Source organism: Vulpes lagopus, chromosome 8 (genome assembly GCF_018345385.1).
Source record: "Vulpes lagopus strain Blue_001 chromosome 8, ASM1834538v1, whole genome shotgun sequence".
Classification (NCBI taxonomy): domain Eukaryota; kingdom Metazoa; phylum Chordata; class Mammalia; order Carnivora; family Canidae; genus Vulpes; species Vulpes lagopus.
Window position 1 is genome coordinate 132453111 of NC_054831.1, and position 12782 is coordinate 132465892.

A 12782-nucleotide genomic window follows, 5' to 3' on the forward strand; every position below is an offset into this window, starting at 1 on the left:
GTGCAAGGCTTGACCTCACGCCCCAGGAGATCATGACCTGAACCAAAACAAGAGTCTGATACTCAACCAACTGAGCCACCCGTGCACCCCTGTATTAGGTTTTGAAAAGGAAAGAAGAGATCCAAAAATGAAATACGCTTCTGAAATATAAAATTACTTGTGAAACATAAATGAAGATGCCTTAGTTTTGTAAGGGCAAAGAGAAAGTATAAATGAGTATACTAAGACATCGAGAGAAGAAAAGGAGGTACCCGTGAGACGCCAAGGCATTCCGAGGCAGTCTGCTCTCGCTGAGGGGTAGAAGCTGGTCCACGGCCCACCGGAACAGAGCCCACAGCTCTCCCTCCGGCCTGGAGACAGCTCTGGCCCTCTCGGGCGTCTTCACCCAGGAAAAAGTGCAATCAGTTGCTAATGATTCCTCTAATTATTCTCCAGGGCATGGGAATCAACACTGAAGTGGGAATCTAGCAAAGCAGGGTCACAGCCCTCTACCCGTGTGTGTGTGTGTGTGTGTGTGTGTGTGTGTGTGTGTGTGTGTGACGTTGACCAAGCTGCTGTCCCCCTCCAGGTCAGTCTTATGGTTTTCAGAATAAGAAGATCCCACCCAATAAAGTGTAGAACAGGGCTGTCCGAGTCAGCAATAATGACGACATAGCCACAACTGCGATGTATCACGGTGTCTCTAGAAGCATCCACAGTTCTACAGCATGGGACCCTCTCTGGACTATATATGGGGCCAGCAGAGGAGGCTCTTTAAAAAAAAAAAAAAGATTTTATTTATTCATGAGAGACACAGAGAGTGAGGCAGAGACACAGGCAGAGGGAGAAGCAGGCTCCCCGCAGGGATCCCGATGAGGGACTGGATCCCCGGATCTGGGATCACACCCTGAGCCAAAGGCAGATGCTCAACCGCTGAGCCACCCAGGCATCCCAAGCAGAGGGGACTCTTAACTACCCTGACCTCCCTTTGTCCAGGCACTGGAGGAGAAATTTCTCACAGGAACCCGTAAACAAGACCTCGTGCTTTGTCACAGGTTCAGGTTCCCTCCCACCCCTGTTTTGCATGGCCTGCTTAGTGCAGCTTGGCCCCTGCCCCAGCTCCATGACTGCAGCCATCTACAGAATGTTTATTCTAGTGGATTTAAATGTGGCAGCAAATCCCTTGAGGAGCTTCCCATTAAGAGGTAGGGATCTATGTCCCTCCCTTGAACCTACGCAAGTTTGTGACTGCTTTGACCATTAGAGTATGCTAAAATGACACTATGGAATTTCTAAGGCCAGGTGGCTGCTTCTCAACCTTGTTTACTCACTACTTCCTCCCTAAAAAAACCTTTTGAGACATTTTTTTCCCTAATCACTTCCCCACTTCCAAAATATTTTAATTGTACAGATATATTTCTTATATTGCATGTATATCTGTTTTATTTTTTACATAAAAAGAGTAATAGTTTTTCACACTTCCCCATGGGCCAGCTTTTGTCCCCGAGGACAGTACCACACCTGTTAAAATGCATGTGCTGGGTCATAAAAGGCCATGCAGCTTCCCCTCGGGTCTCTGGAAACTCTTGTTCTTGGAGCCTTTGGATGCTGCGTACAGAGTCTTGCTACCTTGAGGCTGCCATGCTGCAAGACCGGCCGGAAAAACAATATAGGCAGGAAGATGCCCGATGAGCTCAGCTATGCCAACCACCCATCATTTGAGTCTTCTGGGCCCATGTGATGAAGAAGTCTGCAAGAGACCCAGCTCCAGCAGCCTGTCTGACTACAATCACATAAGAGACCCCAAGCCAGGCCCCCAGAACCAGAGAGATAATATCAAAGAAATCATTGTTGCTGCTTAAGCCACTATGTTCTGAGAAGCTTTGTTACTCAACAGCAGGTAACCAGAGCGGTTATACCAAAAGTTACCCTAAATATTCAACATTTATTAATTCATTTTATCTTCACAACACCCTATGAGGTAAGTATATTCGTTTCACAGATGGATTCAATTCTGACAACTCATCTAGGACAAACTGAAGAGCTACACACTGCTTAGGAACCAGGGCTCTATGGTTTCTTCCAGCCGTACCCTTTTTGGGTTCTTCTACCCACCATGATGCCTGTTTACACATTATTCGCTGAGCATTTATTCATCATATATTCTGGGTACTATGCTAAGCATTTGGGATACAAAGATGAAAATCATGGCTTCTATGACCCAAGGAACTTTCGGTCTAACAGAGGGATTAAAAAATTAATTTAGTGTCATAAGAATTAACGGGAAGTGTAAGCACCGAATGCTATGGATCACTCAAGTGGGGACCGAATCCAGATTGGGGGTCAGGAGGCAGTGGAGGACAGGGAAGCCTTCTTGGAAAATGTGATCTTTGACAGAGCTCAAGAAAGGGGAGAAAAGGACCTAATCAAGAGACCAAACAGGGGTTGGATATCACAGCAGAACAATGGCTGGGCCAAGGCAAGTCAGAGTCAAGTGCATGCAGTGAGCTACCAATGACCTTCAGGAATCTGGGCATGTGTGAGCGGAGAGGAGGTGCAAGGGGAGTACCTGTCCTGTGTGCCTGAGACTTTTCTAGATTTCAAAATGGAAAGCCTTGCGTGCTGTGAAGTCCCTCAGCCGCCACCCCAGGCAAGCCAGAGGGGAGCACAGAATGTGGGAGACGGACTAGAGATTGGGGAGTGGCAGCGAGGCAGTAGTGAGCCTTCCAAGCCACGCTACGGCGGTTTTAACTTGATGCCCAGGATAAATAGGAGACAATGAAGAAACCTATACAGGGCCTGTGATTTGATTTTTTTAACAGAGAACTGGGGTGGAGCCAGAGCTGAACCCCAGAACTACTCCATGTACTGTGAACACAACTACGTCTTCACCTCCCCACCAGTGCTCAGGAAACCTTTTACGCACCATGGGGCATCTGCAGACACAGAGCTAGATGCCCACCTGCACTCCCCGGCTGACACAGAGCCCAGAATCCTGGGCGAAGAAATCCGCACTTCCTTCTCCGCTGCACACAGCCACATCCCCGACCTTCCACAAAAGAAAAAGAAGAGAACCCGACAAAGACCTTCCTTGACCCCATGTTGCTCTTCAGCCCCCGTCCTACTTCCCTGTTATCCTGGATGGGGAAAAATAAAACTACTCTGAAAATTGTCCATTCCTGCTGTCTCCAAATCCTCACCTCCTGTTCTCTTTTGAGCTTCTGAGAGTCAGTCTTTGACCTTGACATTGGCCTGCTCTACTGAAAATGCTCATTCCAAAATCGCCACCAAGTTCCATATTGTCACATCCAGTGGTTGACTCTCCCCTCACCCACTGTCAGCAGCACTTGAAACAGGTGATGACTCCCTCCTTTTTAAATTTTCTCCAGAAAATCTACATAGATGTCTGTGTAGACATCTTACATACTTTTGTTAGATTTATTCCCAGGTATTCAATACTGAGGGCTATTTTAAAGGCACATCTTAAAGGCATTTTTAGATTTTATTTTTAAATTATATTTCAGTATGTATGAATACAATTAATTTTTCCATATTTAATGTATCCAGCATCCCAGCTAAATTCACATGTGGATTCTTTTGGATTATCTGCTTACACAATTATGTCTATAAATTACCAACGGTTTATCTGTTTCAGTTGCCCCACTGCATTGGCTAAAAGTCCAATGTTGAGTAAAAGTGGTGATGGTAGATATATTTGTTTGATTCCTGCCCTCCAAGAGAACACTTTCACTATCACCATTAAGTCAAATTCTTACTATTGGTTTTATGTAAATGCTCCTTATCAGATTAGAACTTCTAGTTTGCTAAGAGTTTTGTTATGATTGGATGTTAAATCTTATAAAATATCTTTTCTCCATCTATTTAAATGATCTTACAGGTTTTTAAAAATATTTTGTCCTTTAATAGTGTCATAAATTCACTGATTTTAAAATTTTAACCTGCCTTTACTCCTGAGATAAACCCAACTTGGTCATGAAGTATTATCCTTTTTATTTAGCACTAGATTCAGTTTGTTAATATTTTCTTTATGTTTTTCTTTTCTCTTTTTTCTTGATTACCCTTGCTGGGAAGTTACCGATTTTATTAAGGGTTCAAAGAATCAATTTAGAGCTCTGCAGATGTTTCTACTATACATCTGCTTTCTATTTTTCTGATTCGATACTTTATTTTTATTATTTCTCCTCTCAGTGTTCCTTGGGCTTAATATGTTGTTCTTTTTAGAGATTCCTGAGATGCAAACTTAAATCACAGAGTTTTTTTTCAACTTTTACTTTTTTCTAACATATGCCTTCTGTGTTTTCTTGTGTGTTTTTTTTTTTAATTTTTATTTAAATTCAATTTAGTTAACATATAGTGTATTATTAGTTTCAGGGTAGAATTTAGTGACTCATCAGTTGCATATAACACCTGGTGCTCATTACATCAAGTTCCCTCCTTAATGGCCATCATCCAGTTGCCCCAACCTTCCACCTACCACCCATCCAGCAACCCTCAGTTTGTTTCCTAGAGTTAAGAGTATCTTATGGTTTGCTTTTCTCTCTGTTTTCATCTCATTTTTCCTTCCTTTCCCTTATGCTCATCTGTCTTAAATTCCACATATGAGTGAAATTCTATGGTATTTGTCTTTCTCTGACTTATTTCATTGAGCACGATACCCTCTAGTTCCATCCACATCATTGCAAAATACAAGATTTCGTTCTTTTCAATGCCTGAGTAATATTCCATCATATCATATGGCACTCTTGTTTATCCATTCATCTGCCTTCTGTATAATGATTCCCTTCAGGCACTGCTTTAATTTAATGGCTTGGATGTCAGATTTTTATTGTCACTAAGCTCAAAATATTTTCTAATTTCCATTATGATCTTTTCTTTGATTTGTGGATCATTTTGTAATGTTCTGCTTAACTAACAACTGCAAAATACACATCATTTTCAAGAACACACAGAACCTTTACCAAAGTAAAATAAATATTTGCCCATAAAACATACCTCAGCAAATTTCACTGGATTAAAATTTATTCTTTGACCATAGTGAAATTAAGCAAGAAATCAATAATACACATTTATGACTGAAGATTTTAAGATACTTCTCTCTGTAATTGATAGGACAAGCAAACAAAAAATGAAGAAGCTTAACTCCTAAGCATTTGGAAATTTCTAGTTATCTTTTCTTTATTGATTTCTTGCTTAATTTCACTGGGGTAAAAAAATATATTTTGTATAATTTCAATCCAGTGAAATTTAAGAACAAATTCAGACTTGTTATATATTCCTGTTGAAAGACACTTTATCACTGTAAAACTTTTTGTGTCTAGTAATACTTTCATCTCAAAGTCTATTTTGACTGATATTATCAATACACCAGGAATTTTTTTTTTTTTTGGTTTGGATTCTCAGGGTGTATCTTTTTCTACCCTTTTACATTTAGTTTTTCAATGTCTCCTCCTTTAAGGCATATTTCTTATAACCAGTATATAGTTAGTGTCTCCTTAAGTCTAGCCTGGTAATATTATCTTTAAATTGGAATATTCAGTGCCTTTACACTTGGCACTTTAGTATTGTTTTAGTGGTTACCATAGAGACTGCATGCTAACCTTCTTAAAATCCACCTATGTTAGGACATAATCACTTCTTGGACAATGCCAGGACCTTCTAACATTTTAACCCTACTTGCTTTTCTCTTGCCTTTTGTGGGTACTTCATCATGTATTTTAATTCTATTTATATTTTAAATTCCACAAGGCATTACTACTATTATGAATTTGACAAATTTCACTTAGATTTACCATAAATATACTCTTTCCAATTTTTCCTAGATAACCATGCTTCCATCTAGAAGTAACTTCCTTTTGCCTTAAGCATTCTTTTTAGTGCAACTCAGTTTTGTTTTCTGAAAATTTTTCATTGTATCTTAATTTCTTAAAGTTTTTTGTTTTGTTTTGTTTTGTTTTTACCAGGTACAGGATTGTAGGTTGGCATGTATTTCTTTCAGTAATTTAAAGATGTCATTCCATTGTCATCTACCTTCTATCATTTCTGCTTAGGAACTGGCTATTGGTCTTATTGTTGCCTCCTTGAAAGTAACGTATCTTTTTTATCTTGATACCTTTAAGATGTCCTCTGTATTTGGTTGTTAGTATTTTTCATTATGATATGATTAGAATGGTTTGGTTTCTATTTATCTTGAGGTTTGTAGAGTTTCTTGAATTGAGGCCTTGACGGTTGTGATGAGACTAAAATTTTTTCAGTATTTTCTTCAAATATTTCTTCTGCTCTATTTATTCTTCTCTGATTATATTTGCACACATTTGACCTTTTAGCACATCCCACATGTCTTTTAAACTCTTCAGTATTTGTCAATCCTCTGTTCTACCTGAACTTCACTCTGGATATTTTCTACTCACCTACCTTTCTGTTTACTAATTCTCTTTTCTACTGTGTCTAATCTACTTTTACATTCACCTATTGAATTCCTAACTTCAGTTATTTTATTATCAAAGCACAGCATTTCCATGTACTTTTTAAAATAAATTCTATTTCTTTGGTAAAATTCTTCAGGTTCTTTTCTTTTTTCTTGAACAAAACCATAGTTATTTGAAAGTCTATGTCTGAAAATTCCATATTTGGATCATCCATAGATCTGTTTTCTGATGATTTTGTCATTTGGTACTATTTCCTATAATACGTGGTAATTTATTAAATGCCAGACATTGTGAATATAGAAACTGTAGAGGCTCCATTTAACCGCTAAAACTCCTGTTTACCTCTTTAATCTTTTAGCAGCTGCTCTGAACTTGTTTTCTGAGTCTTGCCCCCATGCACATGAAACTTCAGAATTTGACAACTGCATCAATGTGAAACTTCTGAGCCCATTTTTCTGTGATTTCCTCCTTTCTGGGACATTAGCTCTTCAAGTTCCAACTGTCTTGGCACAAAAAAATTCAAACTCCTTTCTCCTCATGCATCAACACTGCTATAACTCCAGGTCATCTCTTTCTGCTCAACCTCTATTGCCCTCTGCTGTGAATCAGCAAATGCCTGAGTGGGGAAAGCAGAGATAAACGCAGGACTCATCAGAATGAGATTTTCTTCTCTCTCGAGGATTTGGTTTCTTAAGTCCTTGTTATCTTGACTGCTCTCTGGAATCTTCAGAGAGATTTTTTTCTTCTCTTTTTAATGCATTTCATCTGGTTTTATCATTGTTTTCAGAGGGAGAGGAGAGTTAATCTCCCCATGCTACTCCAATGGAATCAGAAGTTCCACATTACTTCTTTAAAACTTCAGAATAATCCTATGCAATAATTATCCTCACTTTACATGTGAGGAACTGAGGCATAGGGGTTTTAAGTTATTTCACAAGAAAAAACATCAAAATAGAAATGCTGAGTTGTATTTCAAGTTCCATGTTCTTTCCAAACTACCATTGATACCTCATCCCCAGCACTCTTTGGATAACATCCAGAACAAAGAAACTCAGCTGAAAAACAAGGATAAAGGACAATTTTTCTGTACAGTGAGATCCCTCCTCTTTTCACCTCCTCTCTGATCCTCACCAACAATAGAGAGCCAACCTATATTTCTGAAGTGGGAAACTGTTGAATAATTCATAAGACAGGAGGGCTCCTAGCTCAACTCAACCTTGGATGAATTGTCTTTGTGGCCCTACTGAGATGAAGAAAAATATTTTCCTTGTGCAGTAAATATGGTTCAAAGAGAGGATTCATTAAGGAAGATGCAATTTAAACACATACGGTTTTCTGACTAGTACCACACTTTTAACGGAAGGTGATGCTTAATAGAGTAGAGACGCTTTAATCTCTCTGCATACTGACTTCCTAAATTTAAAAAAACACACAACATTGCCACTAACATTTTAAGGAAGATAGGTGGATGCATCCATACACACTTCATTTTAAGTGTCTGTCCTTAAAAAGGCATCTGTTATTGACTGTAATAGTGTGAGTCATAACAAAGGCATTTATATTCATGTAGATATAATCTACACTTCCACAGGTGTCCAAGTGTAATGTACAATTGCCTAATGAACCCTTAAAATAAAATGCTGCCAATGAGAACTGAGTTTGCCTCTCCTATAAAGAAAATGAAACTCCATCAGGCTGGCAAATAGGAACTTCGGCATCCTAGATATTTTTAATATGATGGCTTTCCTAGTACAATTTCTGCAGGGAATAATATATAGGAAAATAATGTTTCTCCTTTGTGATTACATTACCATATGGAGTAATTTTTCCTGACGGGGAGGTCATTTCATCTGATGAGTTCTTGAACAGTGAAATGGAAGCTTGGTTCTATGACAGCAAAGGACAGATTGACTTATTAAAACAGTTACAGTATGGATTTTATTAGTCTATTTCACGTTGCTCCCTTATAAGATCAAAAGCATGAATGCATTTGGTAAGTCCATCAGGAAATATTAGGGATAAAAATTAGACAGAATGGTCATTATTACAAATGGGAAAATCATCTGGAAAGTAAGATTCTAGAGGCTGACTCTAAGAAGTCTCACGAAGATGTAATTTGGAGAGCAGAACAGATGGGATGTGAGTATTAATGGGGGAGTCAGCCTCATAAGATCAACAGCCAAAGTTTTAGAAAAATCACTCAGGCATTTGAATTCAGGGCAGGTTGCAATGGACTGAACAAAATTAATTGTCCTGGACAGCTAAACTCAGAGGAAAAATGACCCAAATCTAGGAGAGACTTCCCAAGTACTCTGAGAAATACTGCTTTAATTTTTCATCAAAACACTTTGCAAAATGTGTGCTTATTGTGAAAGTGCTTATATTTATCCCCTTTGATTTATTTTCATTCAGCAGGTCTTAGCTGAACCCTTTGTTGTGCTAGGACCACAAAAACACTTTGACATGATTGGTGCTCCCATGGAGTTCATGGTCTGCTGGGGGAGACAGATGAATCAATATTAACTGCCTGATGGTGTGGGTGTGGTGAGGCCTATTTAAAAAGAAAAAAGGAATTCGTTTATTTATTCATTAATATTTAGTGAGCACCGACTACGTGCCAAACTCTGTACTCAGCACTGGGGATAAAAAAGTGTCCTTGGGTGGCACGATTTTAGTGGGGGAGACATATGATAAGCAAATAAGCAAATAACTACGTATGCAGAATCCACATTATGGTTCTAGCTGCAAGGAAGTACAGTGAACTGTCCACGTGTAGCTCTTTTCTGCAGCACACTGTTCTCTCTCTCTCTCTTTTTTTAATTTAAATTCAATTAGCCAACATACAGCACATCATTAGTTTCAGATGTACTCCTCAATAATTTATCAGTTGTGCGCAACACCCAGGGCAGCACACTGTTCTAAAGCCTAGATTAACGACTGGACCCTCACCCTACGCATATCTCAAGCTCCTTCTGATTCAAAGCGCTCTTAGAACAAAGAGACCTTTTTCATGTGCTTGGCCTGGGCTCTGATGAAGTAACCCTGGGTTCTCAACAGTGATCTTGGGCATGCAACACAATCAATCACCCCGGCATCCACCACCTGCCTTTCTGGGAAAGTGGCAAAGTTCCTCAAAACACACTTGGAGGTAGGGCGAAGCAACTGACTCAACATCTAGCCTGAATGACGGTCTGCGGTCTATCCTCCTACTGTAGCTTCCCGTTGTCGGATCTATAAGGACAGAGCCCCTGTTTTCCTTATTACTAGATACCTAAAAGCTAGCACAGTGCCTAGAATATATATAGGATGTATTCAATCAATATGTGTGATATAAATGACTACGACAACAGCATGATAGGGTAAGAATCATGCCAAGAGCTGGTGCATCAGTTTTCTGCAGCTGCCATAACAAATTACCACGGACTGGGCAGCTTAAAACAATGGGAATCTATTCACTCACAGGTGTGGAGGCCAGAAGTCCCAAACCTGGCAGGACCTTGCTCCCTCTTAGAACTCTCCAGGAGCATCTGTCCCTTGCCTCTTATGTTTCTGGTGGGTCCAGGAGTTCCTGGACTTGCAGATGCAACCTCTGCCAACCAACCTCTGCCTCAATGGTCACGTTGCCCCTCCCCCTTTGTCAAATGTCCCCTGCATGTCTCTTATAAGGACACTTGTCATCCAATTTAAGGCCCACTGAGATAATCCAGGATGCTGTCTCCATCTCCAGACTCTTAATTGCATCTTCAAAGACCCCTTTTCCACATAAGGTCACATTCACAGCTTCCAGGAATTAGATGTGGGCAGGTCTGAACGGGGGGGCATCATTCAATACACTATAGCTGGCATCTATGAATTGGAATTGAAAGTGGTTCCCGACACTGATATAAAACTTTCCCAAATGGTAACTGGGGCTCACTGTGCGTAGACTGTTTGTACAAACAATATGGCTTATTCTGAGTGACTACTTTCCTTCTGGGAGTCTAGAATTTGGGTACATGACAGGCAGAGAACACCTACGTAACCATCCCCCCAATAAAACCCTGGACACTGAGTCTCTGATGGGCTTCCCTGCTAGAAAACATTCCACGCACACTGTCACAATTCAGTGCCAGAGGAATTAAGCACATCCTGTGTGGTTCTGCTGTGGGGGTGGGGGGGAACCCTTGGTAGCTTGTGCTGGAGTTCCCACCAGGCTTTGCCCCATGCACCTGCTCCCTTTGCTAATTCTGCTTTAAAGTCTTTCACTGTAATAAGTCATAGCCATGAGCACAACTATATGCTGAGTCTTGTGAGTCCTCCTAACGGATGGTTAAACCTGGGAGTGGCCTGGGAAGGACGCTGGCCCCAGGGGATGTTTAGGGCACCAGGGAAGGCTTCCTTGAGAAGGCAGTATTTGAGCTGAGAGCTAGGGTCATCACACAGCTCAGCAGTGGCAGAGCCGGTGCTGAAGTTCAGTTTCCCCTTGTGCAAAATGGAGCTTATCAGTCAAAGTTGGCAGGAAACCCATGGTGCACTCAAACTGAGTTACGGGAGGAGAGTTTAATGAAGAGATGACACACAAGGACATGGTCAGGACTTAAACAGCCAAGAATAAGGCAGTCCCCTTGGACGAGCAGCAGTGGAAAACTGAACCACCCTAAGGCCCAAGAGACAAGGACAGAGTGGTGACCAGGATGAAGAAGAGGCAGCTATACAGAAGGGACGCCTGACCTGAGCCAGGGTCCATGGCAACCTGGTAAGATGGGACCCAGGTAAACAAATACACTGAACGCACTCTCCTCTGACCCTCTGCCAGTCTCTATTGACCAAACCCACACGGAAGCCTAAGAACAAGGAAGCCACTTGATGAGGTCGGCTTCCAGGGCATAAAGCAGGGTGAGGAAGAGTGGACAGTGGATGTGGAGGGGCAAATGGCAAATACCCAGGGCAGTGGCAGGTACAGTCCTTACTTTCACGGGGCTATCATAAAAGTTAAGTAAGGTGGTACATGGAAAGAGAGAACTTCACACATTGTACGGAATGGCGTTCGTGCCAAATCACTCTTCTACAGATGGTTCCAATGAAGATGAAGGGGAGGAGGAGGAGGAAAGGGAAGGGTGAAGAGACGGGGAAGTAGGAAGATGAGGAGGAGGAAGAGGAAGAAGAAAGAAGATCCAGGAGAGCAAGAATTTCTTTATCACTGTAGTATCTACAGCATCTAAAACAGTTCCTGGCAGGTGTAGACACTCAGTAAACATGTTGAATTAATGACTCATATAAGGATTTGCGTACCCAGATTCTAAACCCTGACTCAACACAGGGACTTGGCCTTAGAGACGGAGAACAAGTTGAGAGACCTCAGCCAAAAACGTTAATCGTGTAAGTGGTAACCAGAGCCCAGAGAAGGAATGTGACTTTCCCAAAGGCACACAGGAAGTCAATGAAAGAGCTCAAGACAGTACCCAGATGTTCTGATTCCAGCCCAGCTCTCTTCCAATAAAACTAGGCTGCCTCTGGTGATGCCATCTGAGAATCCCAACTTTGAGGCCAAGGGATGGCTTGGTTCTGTCCTATCAGCAAGACAGCCTCTCAGAGTAAAAGGCTCAGGGTCTGGCTTCCGGGCTCTCCAGCTGATTAATCTTGGTGTTACAGACCATCAGAGACCCTCTGGCAGCATGGCCCAAGCACCCGCCTGCCCTCTGCCAGTACTCGACCCTGACTATTGGCCTAATAGCAATCGACAGCTGAACTCCTCTTAATCAAACCAAAGGATTGGGGAGCGTCCTAGCACCTCTGTTTATTTCCAAAGCACGGTGGCATCTCACAATCTCACATCTCACATCTCATAAATACGAGTTTATTATTTATTGGAGGCTTCTCCGGTGCTTGCCTTTACTTCTTGAGTTTTACTGCTTACTGAAACGTTCTCTTTTCCCTTTACTCACGCCCCATCCACTCTAATTTAACAAAAGACCATTCCCTGTGATGCCGTAACTTTGGAAGTTGTGAAATTCCAAACTTTGGGAAGTTTGAAATTCTTCCCAAATGAGCCAAAATGAAAATTCACAAGACACTCAGTAGACGGGCATCCCCCAAATCAGGGACTCATGTGTCTTGGTCTGGCAATCTAGGCACATGACGATGGCCAGGGATGTCATTGCAGCCCACGTTGAGAACGCATTCGCATGTAACCACAAAATGTGGAAGACGGATTGTATTAGTGACCCCATTATCAACTCCCTGAATCCATGCCCTCTGAGCTCCATCTGTGGCCCACCATGCACACAACCTGATTCTGATTCTGCGCTCAGCCCTGGGACTCACTGTGGCTTAAGCAGTGCTAGCAAGGGTGAAGGAAGCAAAGACTTCAAAGTCACA